The 15,416-nt window shown below is 38.8% G+C and overlaps 1 long non-coding RNA gene across 1 annotated transcript; it reads right to left on the reverse strand.

The window, feature by feature from the left end:
• Positions 1-3,488: 3,488 nt before the first annotated feature.
• Positions 3,489-4,381, reverse strand: LOC109092497. Its single transcript, XR_006154728.1, has 3 exons — positions 4,264-4,381; positions 4,008-4,112; positions 3,489-3,747 (listed from the first exon to the last, which is right to left on the reverse strand). It is a non-coding gene; the product is annotated as an uncharacterized LOC109092497 (long non-coding RNA).
• Between the last annotated feature and the right edge of the window lie 11,035 nt (positions 4,382-15,416).

A 15,416-nucleotide genomic window follows, 5' to 3' on the forward strand; every position in this document is an offset into this window, starting at 1 on the left:
CGGTTATTCAAACAACAAATTACATAGAGAAAACGAGCAAAGAACACAACGGAGCTTTTCGAAACTCCGAATCAGTTTAACCATTGCGTCGCAAAATGATTCTCTGTTTCGAGCGCTTCAATCGGATCGCGTATCGCGAATCATTTGATTCAGATCGGGATGTCAGAGCGTGTATCGCGAATCATTTGATTCAGATCGGGACGTCAAAGCGTGTATCGCGAATCATTTGATTCAGATCGGGACGTCAGAGCGGGTTTGCATGATGTTTTTATCCCCAACGGGGATAAAAGTAATTCAGCAGAGGCAGGGATGCATAATCCCCCCATCCCCCCTCGGCAAATCGCACCCTGCACATACTTACCAAGAATAATGAGCCTGGGTGTGTCTGGTATCACCTGCTGTGCCTCAATGTCTGCCTGGGTTGCCGTGACCTGAAGTGTATGAATCAAAGTACAGAATATGAAGTAACTACTATACATAAAACATGAGTATGAGTACATTTTAATTATATATTTAATTAAATAATTATTTGTCATTGCAATCACAGCTACAGGGTCTTCCGCCTAAATTTTTTGTTTTTCAACAACTTATTCAAATTGGTATTGACCGCGACGTGCTGCAGCCGTCATCCGGGAAACAGTATTATAATACTCTAATTTATTGGTGACAGGCTCGGTTCGAACATTATGGATAGGATCCCTACAGAGACATATTAGTTATTATATGATCCTACCAGACTCCATTAGCAAATGCAGTAATTTTATCTCACAGGCCATCGTAAAACACACTAATGATACATTCAAATTCGACAGAAACAAAATAAAACTCACATTAACCATCTTGATTTGTATTTTCATCGTTTCAACAGTCACTAGGTCTGGTTTGGTCGAAATAAATCAGGTGTAATTCACCGAGTTAGATTAAATTGACGGGACAAGCAGGGAAACATCGGGTAACGTTAACGTTAGACGAGTTAACTCTGTAACGGTGTTTTTGCAACGTTCGCCGGCTAAACGTCCACTGTCATTTAAAACTAAAAGATATGTACACTATAGGGTAAAATCCTAAAACCTAATTATAAAATTTAAAATTAACTTACCAAACTTCCAGATTTCCACCGAGAAGAGAATATCCGTGAGTGAGCTGCTGCAGTTGTGTGACGTCGTCTGTCAGGTGACGCGCACATTTTATTTCACATATTAGGAACATCTTTCATGTGGGCAAGCTTTAGAATTAATATTGCATAAACCAAATTTCTCTTACAAAGAAAAAAGCTTTGAAATAAATATGGGATTTGCATTTCTGCATTGCAAATAACATTTCATTTTAAACATCTTCAATTTGGGCAAGCTTCAGTATAAACATTGCATGAACCTACATTCTCTTACAGAGAAAGAAGGATTTCACCATATGTGGGGTTGCATTCTCTTTAATTGCTTTTTTGCAACATTGTTTTGCATAACATAGTGTTACTGTTCACTGACGCACTAAACTAATTAAGCTTCTTTAGCACAGGAACACTTATCATCACTTTATGAGTATAAAACACGTAACAAAGTAAAATCTTTCTTTCTGCATTGCAAGTTACATTTCATTTCACATATTAGAAACATCTTTCATGTGGGCAAGCTTTAGAATTAACATTGCATATTAGAGATACAAATTAAACTCATTTTTCAGATACAGTAGGTTTTACTTAACATGTATACATTTATTTAACATCTTTTGTTGGTTAACATTAATGACAAATAGGTATTTAATTTGGAATGCTGTCCTAAGACGGAAGGCATGCATGAAACACTGACACACGTTCAGTTTTCACCCACCTGTTCACGTTCACTTAATCCATAATCTACTGTATTTACGTGAGATACTCTACACGATAAACATTTGGACTGTTGTGTGTGTGTGTATTTGAGCGCTGAGAAGTAATCGCGCGCTGTATATGAGAACTGAGGAAGTGGAGCGTGCGCGCGAGAGAACACTTCTATTAGCACGATTCCACCTATCCCGCCTTCACTAACTTTAAATTAATCGACAATGAATTGTGACTTCCGGGAAAAACGGGACGTCTGGTTACCTTATCCCTACCCCTTCGGTTGCTGAGCCCATTGTTTCAGATCGCTATCGCGTTTTATTAGCCTATCCATCCACTGCGGCTGCGGCCCTTATCCGATCGCAATCCAATGACAGGGACGCACATTTTGAAGGACAACCCTTGTGAAAAAGAAGTGGGCTTAAGTATACTTTTATAAAGTGTACTTATTGTGGAAATAATATACTTTAAAAGAACATACATAAATGCAAATTAAATGTTATTTTCGCCGCTTAAGTACATTGTATTTGTAATAATGTATCACATTTTAAAGGTATATTAAATGCAATAAATTTAACTTTTGAGTGATTTTATTGAACAACTTAAGTGGGACTTTTTAGTACATCTTTATATGTACAATTATGTTCATAATTGCTTCCAGTTTCTTCAAAATATGGTTAAAGTGTACTACTAATGTACTGACAAGCAATTAATGTGAACTAAAATACACTTTAATGTCAGTTAACAATACACTTAAGTGTGAATTAAATGTAATGTTTTTGACCACATAAATGCATATTATTTGTACTTAATTTCAAATATATTAGTTTAAAATTACATTAATTGCAATTAGTTTACTTTTGAGTGATATTTTTGAACCACTTAAGTGGGACTTTAGTTTATTTTATATGTGATTTGAAATATGGTAAATATTTACTTCTGAATAAGCGAATAATGTGAACCAAAATATACTTCAATGTCATATATCTCTGGCAATAAAGTTGAAATTTAGTATATTAAAAAAAAAACAATTTATTATTATACTAGTTATAATCAAAGCATATTAATAAAATGGTTAAAATTCTACATTTATTGACAAAACAATCTCTAAAACAAATACACAAAAATTATTTTATATTATTAATAAATAATACAGTTACAACACTTCAACTCACTTATTAGAAAGAGTCTGGAGAAAAATGCTAATTTCACCATCACAGAAAACATCATTCTGTTACATGAGGTTTCCTCATTGGGGACCTAAAAATGTCCACAAGGTCAGTATTGACTGGTATTACTATACTTGTGGAGTCATTTGGTCTCCATAACATAACTAACACACAAACAGACACACACTTAATACAAAAAATAAAGAAAATTATCATCCCATGTACAACAAAGGAGGCCTTATTGTAAAACATTACCAAAGTGGGTTACTTGTACCCCTGGTTTCACAGACAAGGCTTAAGACCAGCCCCACACTAAAATGTAATTCTGAGCTGTTTCAGTTGATAGAAAATTGCACTGATTGATCTTTAAAAATACCAGTGCCTTTGTTTTTTTTGTATATGGATGCAAGTAATGTTTTTTTTTTTTCTAAGGCATGTTAATGAAAATGCATAAATGTCCTTACTGAACTATGATCCTGGCTTAGTCTAAGCCCTGTAAACCAGGCCATTAGTTCTCAAACCTTTACTAGCACCAACATTAAACAGGACTTAAAGTTTTCTTCTAAAATCTTACTCCAGCATTAGTGAATGCAAGTTTGACTAAATAAATAAATTAGTTATTTAAAAAAATTAATCCAAATGAACTTGCTGGAAAGTGCTGTCTGTGAACTAAACTTCACATGTCATGAAGCTGCACACCATCTCTCCACAGTCTGTATGAACGGAAATGTTCCAAAGAGGCCGGAAAGTCCGAAAAAATTCCTTGAGGAAAGAAAGAAGAACAACTGTTATAAAACATATCCAGTCATTATAAATGGTTCAGTTGAGTGAAAGCAATAGACACAGTTGCAGTCTAAAGTTTATATACAACTTACAGTATCAGAAAAAATATTAATAATTTAAGCAGTAAGGGGGTAGAGAGGTAGAATAATTAAAAAAATTGCTGCCCTGATGAAGCAGAATATATTCTGCAAGGTGTGTAAACTTTTGACCACATCTGCATCACCTAAGAGGTGAATTACCTCAATCATCAGGGCAACATGGTAGTAGAATACTGGGAGATGTTCCTTCAGATTTCCCATGAACAGCAGAATTCCACTGACCACACCATCTTCATTGACACTGGGCTTTAAAAATAGATAACATTTTTCACAAACATGTATTATTCCTACTCTACAGGGAATAAAACATAAATCTATCAATTACCAACAAATAGATAAATATATAAAAATATTATATTATTTATATATATATAAAAAAATACTCATCTTGCCTTACATGCTTCTCTGACGCATCTTCACGAAGGATGTTCCTGTATGTACCACGGCTGGCACAGAAAAGCTACTGTCCTCATCCTTTGGTTTGTTACCTGTAAGATATATGATGATTAGAGGGGTTCTGTAAATGCACAGAAGGGAATATATTACTTGCAAATGGAAAAGTTTCAAAGCAGTTAAAATCCATAGGTATAGCACTTTTAGCTTGTGAACAGAGTGAGCTAACTAGGCAACAACTCATTAAAAACTTCTAACATCACCTCTTCAAGAACTGGTCTGTGTTTCCACACTGTAACTTATCTCCAGTAACAAAACTGTACTGATCCTGCAAAATGAATAACTCCAGATAAGTACAAACATATTACATTACAAACACAAGCAGTAACGGAACATCTTTTCATATGCAAAAAGAAAAAGAAAAAACAGCATTATTTCTAGAGGTGGCTGATATATTGAATTACTGGTGGTTATAGGTCCGTGTACGTTTTGATCATTTTATTTCCTATTTTGAATGAAATATAAGAAATGGAAAAATGTTTAGTTTATTCATTTTTCCGTTTAGTTTAACAAACGGAAAATTAGATTTTGGTTCAATTTCTAATTTTGGTTCAATTTCTAATTTTTCGTTTGAGGTTTACAAATCACGTTTATGGCTCCGTGTACGGTCCGTGTACTTTTGCGTCCATTCAGTGTTTTCGTTTTTTAACCATGACGGAACAAAAAAAACGAAAAATGAACGGTTATTGTATTTTTAAATGCTATGCTGAAAACCAAAATTGAAAATTAGAACCGTACACACAAAATGCTGCCCGAAAAACGTAAGCAATATTGACTTCTTTTCAGATTTTTGTTAATGATTTTTTTGCACTTTTAATGAACACTTTGAAAAAATGCACAAATTAATATAGAAAAATGTCGACTTTTAACAAGTTTTCTTTGGCCAAATTTAGTGATGCTTCTAACCCCGCACATTCAGTTGAGAACTAGAGCCGTCTTTGGAACAATGCAAAGACTTGATACAGATATTATACAGAATCCTGGGAAATCTATCATCATAAAATTATATATTGGGATATAACTTTTTTGTCATAACTTTGTGTCCTGTATGGGTTATTGGAGAGGACCCATGCATGGTCCATCTGAATGCACGTACAGTAGGCTTCACAAAGAAATGCACAGCTCTCTACTCATACTCTTATAGGCTCGGGTAAGCTCACTGCTGAAGATACCATCTCTCAAATCCAACGGTTCTAGAAAACTACAGACCGGTAGTCCCTTCTTCCATTCATTGAAAAGAACACTTGAACGAGCTGTGTTCACCACTATCTATGTTTTCTTTTACTACAGAACAAACTCCTGGACAGCAACCATCTGTCTTCAAAGCACACACTCAACTGAGACTGCCCTGCTCCTGCGGTTACTAAAACCCTGCGAACTGGCAAGAGCAGCTTCAAAATCCTCAGTAACTTCACTTTTGCTGGACCTGTCTGCTGCTTTTGACACACCGTTAATCCACCAGATTCTCCTGTTCCACCCTCAAAAAGATGGGCGATCTCTGGAAACCGCCGCCAGTGGCTTAACTCCCTACCTTTCTGATAGATCCTTCATGGTGTCTTGGAGGGGTGAAGTTTCTAAGTCACAACAACTTGCTACTGGGGTTCCTCAAGGCTCAGTACTTGGACCACTCCTCTTCTCCATCCACATGACGTCATTAGGATCTGTCATTCAGAAGCATGGCTTTTTCTATCACTGCTACGCTGATGACACTCAACTCTACTTCTCATTCCAACCCAGATGATCCGACGGTAGTTGCTCGCATTTCAGCCTGTCTGAGTGACATTTTCTAGCTGGATGAATGACCATCACCTTCAGCTCAACCTTACTAAGACTGAACTGCTGGTGGTTCCAGCTAACCCATCGTTTCATCACAACTTCTCTATAAAGCTGGGTTCGTCAACCAGAACTCCTTCCAGAACAGCCAGAAACCTAGGAGTTGTGATGGATCATCAGTTAAGCTTCACAGACCATATTGCTACAACGACCCGGTCCTGCAGATTTGCCTTATACAACATTAGGAAGATTAGACCCTTCTTGTCAGAGCAAGCCACCCAACTTCTTGTCCAAGCTCTTGTTCTCTCCAGACTGGACTATTGTAATGCTCTCCTGGCGGGCCTTCCTGCATGTACTATCAAGCCTCTACAACTGATCCAGAATGCAGCAGCGAGGGTTGTCTTCAATGAGCCAAAAACAGCTCATGTTACTCCTCTCCTCATCAGGTTACACTGGCTACCAGTAGCCGCTCGCATCAAATTCAAGGTACTGATGCTTGCCTACAAGACGACCACTGGCACGGCGCCAACATACCTAAGCTCATTAGTTCAATCTTATGCGCCCTCCAGAAGTTGTGGTGCCATCCCAAAGAGGTTCAAAATCACTCTCACAGACTTTTTCCTGGACTGCGCCCAGCTGGTGGAATGACCTCCTGATCTCAAATCGAACAACTGAGTCTTTACTCATTTTCAAAAAACATCTAAAGACTCATCTTTTTCGCCTGCACTTAACCAAGTGATACTAGTACTTACCTTTTCTTTTTCTTCTCTATCATATTCATAAAAAAAAAAAAATAATAATAATAAAAAAACTCTGGCTACGTGTTCTGTACTAGACTAACTGAGACTTGTCATAGCACTTGTTGACATATACCGTTGTTGTTCTCTTGTTGATCTGATTGTTTCTACTGTTCTCATTTGTAAGTCGCTTTGGATAAAAGCGTCTGCTAAATGATTAAATGTAAATGTAAATGTCATTGGATAAAAGTGAAGTGAAAATAAAAATCAATAATAGACTCAACAGTTCCATGATAAAATGTCTGTAACATTTACCACTCTCGTCTTTTAAGTCAAAGGGCACTAGGTATGTGTGTGTGACATTAATAAATAATTGTGATAATTAATAGTTAAATTTATTAAATAAATTAGAAATAACATTGAAATTTTATGAATGTAAGCATATATAGCTAACTCAGTTCACATGAAAAGTATGATATAGAAAAGAGAGAAGGTAGAATCAGTGAACGCACCTTACTGACAAATACTAACAGGGCAAATAAAATTCCTATTTTTCATGCCTTATAATTTTATTACATAATAAATTGGTTGATGTTTCTTTTCTTAGTCTTTGTTGGGCTTGAGAAAAAAGCCAACATATATTTTGAAGATTATTATTATTTATTATGAGAATAATTGACACCGACTAGAACTGTAATGTTTCACCAAATTCAGCTCAGACCTTCAGACTCGTCTGACTCGCGTTGCTGTATAACTGGTCAGACTTACCTTCCCAAAAAATCCTATTGACTTTCGTTATCTGAGCAATGAAGGCCTTAATACTTAACGTCCACTAGAGGGGGCGACAGGTTTAAAAAATCCAGTCTACTCTTTTTCTGCTTACATCAGTTTAAATGACAAATAAATACATGAATTTCATTTGTACTGCCATGAATATGCCATATCTGTGTACAAGAATAAACTTCACACTTCAAGCTGTACAACTACTTAAAACTTCCCATTCTGGCTTTTTCAACCTACCTCCAATTTTCTTTTTAAAGATATATTTAAAAGAACACACTGGTTTTTATTCACACTGGTTTATGCATTTAACGTTTGTCCATCTGGAACTTTTATTTTTCATGAGCTGTATATTTTTAGATGTATTAGGTGTTGAAAAATCACATGCAATGAATCTAAAGAGTTAATGTCAGGGCTCTAAGTCCTGCTCCTAGAGGGCCAATGTCCTGCAAAGTTTAGATTTCCAAATAAACACACCTAAGCTAAGCAAGCTCTTTAGGATCAGTGGAAATGTCCAAGCAAGTGTGTTGGAACTGAACTCTGCAGAACATGGTTCTCCAGGTTCAGGACTGTGTTTTAAATCTATAAATTAAATTGTACAGTTGGGTGTCTGCATGCAGAGGTGTACATCAGTGAGTACAATGGAAAATGTTATCTGTAAAAACTTTATTTAATCTTCACAAAACATGCAAACAAAACTGCAATGTTTTAGAAAACTATCACATTTGCACATACTGTACCCTGCTTGGACCTTACTGACTGAACAAATTTTACTGCAGGAAGTGGAAAAAATATGCAAACTGTTCTACACAGAATTACACAAAACTCGTAGTGACTTCAAGAACTTTGGAAAGGCCTGCAACTTCTGTGATGACAAAATCTTCAGATCTGCATTTAGGGCACTGCCTTGAGATCTCCATCCATTGGTCAATACAGACCTCGAACACCACCACACTCCTGCAGCATGAGGTGAACACAGGTTCTTCAATGATAACTGGGGGTGGGGGGTATACCTCAGCTCAATGATAGCTGTATAATATAAAACAACATTAACTACTGCAGCTTGTGCCAAATAAAAATTATTATGTTTTGGAAAACATCAAGTCACATGTAGAATAGAGGGCCACACACTTGCACTAAATGTAGCATTGAATAGCTATCATTGAAGAACCTGTGTTCACCTCATGCTGCAGGAGTGTGGTGGGGTGCGAGGTCTGTATTGACAAATGGATGGAGATCCCAAGGCAGTGCCCTAAATGCAGATCTGAAGATTTTGTCATCAAGTTTTTACAGATTACATTTTCCGTTGTAATTACTGACGTACACCTCTGCATGCAGACACCCTACTGTACCAATTAATTTATAGATTTAAAACACAGTCCTGAACCTGCAGAACCATGTTCTGCAGAGTTCAGTTCCAACACACTTGCTTGGACATTGCTACTGATCCCGAAGACCTTGCATAGCTTAGGTGTGTTTATTCGGGGTAGCTAAACTCTACAGGACATTGGCCCTCCAGGAGCAGGACTGAGAGCCCTGACATTAACTCTTTAGATTTAATGAATTTTCAACACCTACATCTTAAAATATACAGCTCATGAAAAATAAAAGTTCCAAATGGACAAACGTTAAATGCATAAACCAGTGTGAATAAAAACCAGTGTGTTCTTTTAAATATATCTTTAAAAGAATGTGGAGGTAGGTTGAAAAAGCCAGAATGGGAAGTTTTAAGTAGTTGTACAGCTTGAAGTGTGAAGTTTATTCTTGTACACAGATATGGCAGTACACATGGAATTCATGTATTTATTTGTCATTTAAACTGATGTAAACAGAAAAAGAGTAGACTGGATTTTTTTAAACTGTCGCCCCCTCTAGTGGACATTAAGTATTAAGGCCTTCATTGCTCAGATAACGAAAGTCAACAGAATTTTTTGAGAAGGTGAGTCTGACCAGTTATACAGCAACGCGAGTCAGACGAGTCTGAAGGTCTGAGCTGAATTTAGTGAAACATTAAAGTTCTAGTCTCAAGTGTCAATTACTCTCATAATAAATAATAATGTTCAAATATATGTTGGCTTTCTCAAGAAACATCACCCAATTTAGTATGTAATAAAACTAATAAAATTATAAGGCATGAAAAATAGGGATTTTTATTTGCCCTACCCTGTTAATATTTGTCAGTAAGGTGCGTTCACTGATTCTACCTTCTCTCTTTTCTATATCATACTTTTCATGTGAACTGAGTTAGCTACACATGCTTATATTCATAAAATTTTAACGTTATTTCTAATTTATTTAATTAATTTAACTTTATTAATTTTCACAATTATTTATTAATGTCACACACACATACCTAGTGCCCTTTGACTTAAAAGACGAGAGTGGTAAATGTTACGGACATATTATCATGGAACTGTTCAGTCTGTTATTGATTTTTATTTCCACTTCACTTTTATCCAAAGAGACGGAACTATTTGCACTGTAGGGCTGTCAACGAATATTCTATATTCGAATATATATTCGAATAGTTTTAAAAAACAGAAATTCGAATGTGAAAATTAATATTCGAATGTGGAAAAACACACCCGCGGTAGCAGAGGCATGGCTGTCTGCTTTGCGAGAGGGCGCGCTGCTTGAGGGGTCAGGGACAGGTCACAGGAGTCGCACTGTCTTGCACAGACCGCAGCAGAGAAAGTGATTTCAACCTCCCAAAATCTAAAAAGCCATGTCTGGAAGTACTTTGAATTTTGGTCGGTATAAGGTAAAATTGACTTATTGCACGGTTAATACTGTATGTGGTTGCTAACTTACCATCGTGCTTGGGCAGTTGCAAGATGCGCTTCTGAATTATAATCATTTATCCGGGTGTAGACTGTGCCATCGCCCTGAGATATGGACACAAGCCGAAGTAATTTTTCGGATAAGTGATAAGGAAATCGATAAGTAGAAACGTGAGGCGTGCCTTCTTTGCGTGCGTGCTAGATGGAGTGTAAAACTCAAACACACTTTTTAGGTCTTTTTAAACATTTCACGACGTACATTGAATTTTTTTAATCTATTTTAGATCACAATGATCATTTTGACAGCCTGTCTTTGGTGTTAATGTGTTGTTTTGTTGAGAGATGAGTAAAGAAAGACACTTTTCCTCAGGCTGACGCCATGCGCGCGCCATGTAGCGGTTCTCTCTGTACATGCGTGTGCGACCTGTATATTCTGTATGTGCCTTCCTGATCGGAGGGTAAGACAGATGTCACTTAGTTTTTTTTTTTTTTTTACAAAAAATACGTCTTGCTATTGATTTTTCTCGGTAACTGAACTCGCTGAACAAGGAGGGAATCTTTTTTCTCTTTTTGAGATACATTGTCTTGTTTTGAAAGCAGACTGAAGGCGTTTCTCGCGCGTTGCAGCAAATGTCATCTTGTACAGGTATTAAACAAAAAGTTTTTGTGTAGGTAATACGTTGTCAAATATGTTTAAACTTAAATAAACTACCTATACAAGTAGTTATGTCTCTTTGTATAAATTTGTCCTGTTATTGACGTAATGCGCATCATTGACAAAATGCGCAAATAGATATTCGAATAGTTCGAATATTCGTGTTTTTTTTATAGGGAATATTCGAACGTCATTTTTGAGCAATTTTGACAGCCATATTGCACTGTATTATGGGACAATATGGACAGTATTCATACAATACTATAACCTAGAAATAATTTAAAGGGGTCACTTGCAAGTCACAGCAGCACGAATTATGTGCCCAGCAACATCTGATTCAAATATTATATTAATTAACAGTGAGTGGCGGTTTCAGACATTACAGTGTCACTCTTACTGACTCTTATTCTGCCTGAAAGAATGAAAAGGCCGTGCTGAAGGCGGAGCGATTCGACCAATCAGATGAAAGCAGCTTTTCAGCGCCGCCCACATGAAATATTGAAGACATAAACCGATTTGTAAACCTCAAATGAAAAATTAGAAATTGAACCAAAATCTAATTTTCCGTTTGTTAAACTAAACGGAAAAACGAATAAACGAGACATTTTTCCATTTCTTATATTTCATTCAAAATAGGAAATGAAATGATTAAAACGTACACGGACCGTTATAATATCGATTATGTAAATTAAATATTTTATTCAGTAGCATTAAACTTAATCTTAAATCATTCAGTTAAAATAAAATATTGTATTTTCTGCGGCCAATTAATTTTTTGGTCCACACAAGTGATCACATTCTGATATCAGAATGCAGTCAGAGATCAATTATGCAATTAATTTACCTCCTGAGTTCATATAGCAAGAACTGATGCATTATGGGTAAAGCCGCACGATTGGCAAGACTAAATTAAGAATGAAGAAAACTTATATCAAGATATATTTACTTGATTCATCGTCTGCAGCACATGTGTCATCTCTAATCATCCAAACGTGGCATTCCGTTGTTCTCTTCTTGTTTGTTCCCTCATGCATCGATATTACACAAACATGGTGCACGGCGCATTTTTCAAAATCTGGAAGTAGTACGCCATCATGACGTAGTATTTTGGCGCATGCGCATTAAACAAAATAGACACTGCGTGGATACGTATTATCATATACGTATTATTTAAAGCTTTCCATTTCTATTCAAGATCAAGTTGTTCTAATTCGTTGTGTTTAGACTCATTCACCTAACTAAAAGTAATTTTTACAGTGCAGTTTAGTCTATATTAGAAACCAAATGTAGGCTATTTGAATGCAAATTAATTTGGTTTAGATTTGTTAAATTTTTGCTTGCAATTAATGCACTTAAATGTGTTTAAGTTAACAACATAATAATATTGAAAGTATTTCGGTACTGTAACGTGGAGTCAGAGATGTTCAGATCCATTTGCAGTAGTTTAATATCAGAATGGTCAAACAGGCAATGATCGGAGAACAGTGTCAGGTATGTACAGGTATTTCCAAAATCAACAACAGAAACAAGCAGAGGTCGGGCCAGGCAGCAGAAAATCACAGTTGGTATAAACAATCCAAAGTCAGACACGGAAGGAACAAACACTGGGAAAAACGCTCGGAAATGCTAGACGGGGCTAAACAAGACTTCGCAATCATTGAGAGTCCAAACCCAGTTTACATAGGGGAGTGGTAATGGGGAACACCTGGTGGTGATTAGACCTAAGCACAGGATTATGGGAAATGGAGTTGGGAATGGGAATGGACACCAAATGCAAGAGTCCTGAGTGGAGGGCCCTCTGCTGGAGTTCATGGGCACTCCAGCTGATGATCATGACATAGCCCCCCTCCTAAGGAGAGGCTTCCAGACGCTCCTAACTGAGAGTAGACCAGAGTTCAGGCGGGAGGTGAAGCGGAGGCGGAACAGGGGGAGGGATGGAGGGAGGAGGCAGGGAGGAGCCAGGAGGGACCTGGAGCAAGAGGAGTCTAGCTGGATCCAGGCCACAGCCTTAATGGCCCAAGGTGGAGCAGATGGTGTTAGGGGCTTTGGGGGGGGAGGAGCCATAGAGGAGGAATGACCGCCGACTCCAGGGGGAGCAGGTGGAGGAGGAGCCCGAGGCGGAGACGGAGAGCCACAGAGCCAGGGTGACAGGGAGGATCAGGAGGTCCTAGGTGGAACAGATGACTCTGGCGACTGACGCGGAGATGTGGATCTGGAAGGCCACGGTGGAGCCAGAGCGACAGAGGACTGAGGTGGAGCCGAGGGGATGAAGGAGCCTGACGGAGCCGGAGGTACAGAGGGACAAGGCAAAGCCAGAGGAGTGGAGTACTGAGGCGTAGGATGGACGACGCCAGACCAAGGCGGAGCCGGAGGGACGAGGGAGCCAGGCGGAGCTTGTGGACTGCCAGGCCATGGCGGAGAGGAGGGAGCTAGGAGCCATGGTGGAGTCGACGGGTCAACGGGCCGAGGTGGAGTCCAGGCCTTGGAGGCTGAAGGTGTAGGTGAGGGAGACTCCGGCCCTGCTGGAGGATGGAAGTCCCGCGGAGCTCGCACAGCAATGATGATTGGCTTAGGGCGAGCAGAGGGACTGCCAGACGACAGCGGTGGAGGAGGCAGGAGCAGGTGGGAGGGAGGGCATTTATGAGAAGGAGCCACAGGAGAGCCAGTCTGGTCAGGTAGGACTGAAACAGAGAACATACACAGGTTAATGACGGCCTCCGTGGCCATGACAGGACAGGCGGTGAGTTCGTGAACGGCCTCCGTGGCCGTGACAGGACAGGCCATGAGTTTGTGGGTGGATACTACAGACACCTCCGAAGGTTCTGCAGCAGTTGCCGCCACCTCTGGAGGTTCCACAGCAGTAACCGTCTCCTTGACAGCAACACAACAGGCTGAGAGAACATTGCTTGGCGCAACAGACAGGAGGCTCTGTGATGAGACGAGCTGAGATGTGATGAGGCTCTGGATGATCAGCTGAGATGTGATGACGAGGCTCTCAGTAGTGGAAGTTCAGCTGAGACGTGACCTGACCTGGCTCTGGAAGCTCAGCTTGAGATGTGACGAGGCTCTGGAAGCTCAGTAGTTGACTTTGACCTGATTTGTGAAGATCAGCGGCGACTTGAGCTCCCTGACTCTGGAAGATCAGTGGCGACCTGACCTGACTCTGGAAGATCAGCGGTTCAGCGACCTCTGATGTGGCCTTGCTCTTGAAATGAGCCATCAACAAAGTCCATCACATAGTCCCTTGTGACTTCTACTCAAGTTGCTCTTAAGTAAAAGATGATCTACTCTGTGGCTCGTTTAAAATTTACTCAGAGTAAAATTACTTATCATTTGTGCAGGCAAAAAGTGGTTTTGGAGGGGTTGGCGATCCAGCCATCATTGTCTTATTTGAAAACAGTGTGTGCCAGGGTTAGCTGGAACGTTTGCCATCTCGTCTCAGACAGTTTGTTTTTTATTAAAGCGCCGGGCTGGCGGCCATCTCTTTTATGCAGTGAAATGCAGAGCTTCCGTGGCATTTAGATGTATTTACGGCAGGACAAGAATGCATTTCGTGCATGAATAATGGATAAACCAACATAAATGTTGCATAAAAGTTTTGAATACTCATTTGGTAAAAAAAAAATCAAGCTGGCCGGTGCCGACTGCGCTTGACGAATCATTAAACAGTTGATTCATTCCCCCCCCAAAAAACTGTGCTATGGTTGTGGGGTTGTAGAAATAGAGCAAAAACATGCAATATGTCTAAAACTCTACTGACCCTATCATTATATCATTTAAAACAACATTATGATATTATCGCAGACCCTAATTATTTGTGCAAAACCATGTGAACGGATTTAGAGCTTGGAAGGGGTTGAATGTCTTGTCGAGATCTATGTAAAACTGCCAGTGTTGGCTCCCTAGGTAGCACAGCTTCATTGCATAATAAAGCATAAAATGGCATCGAGTTCAACTTCAGAATATGACGGGGTTTCGTTTTCAGCGGTGTCTTCACCTACGCCTGTCTGCCATCTCTCTTGTGAAAAGCGCCAGTTTATCCTGCCCATTATTTACTGCAGTAGTTTCCAGGGGGCGATTTTTTTTTTTTTTTTTTTTTACTCATAGATGTGTTTTAAATGTAGCGAGTACAATACTTCAAACAAAAAATACTTAAGAAAAAGTAAAAATTACAGTCCTACTCAATTACAGTAAACGCGAGTAAATGTAATTCGTTACTTTCCACCTCTGTCCTTGGATTGGGCCGATCTCCTTGACGTGGGCACATAAGTTGTGCTACTGGATGCATGACTGACCTTGATGTATTCCTTAAGGCTGCTGGATCCTGGTTTGGTGAAGTCTTCTGCCATTTGCAGTAGATTAATATCAGAAT

This window comes from Cyprinus carpio, chromosome B4 (genome assembly GCF_018340385.1).
Source record: "Cyprinus carpio isolate SPL01 chromosome B4, ASM1834038v1, whole genome shotgun sequence".
NCBI lineage: Eukaryota > Metazoa > Chordata > Actinopteri > Cypriniformes > Cyprinidae > Cyprinus > Cyprinus carpio.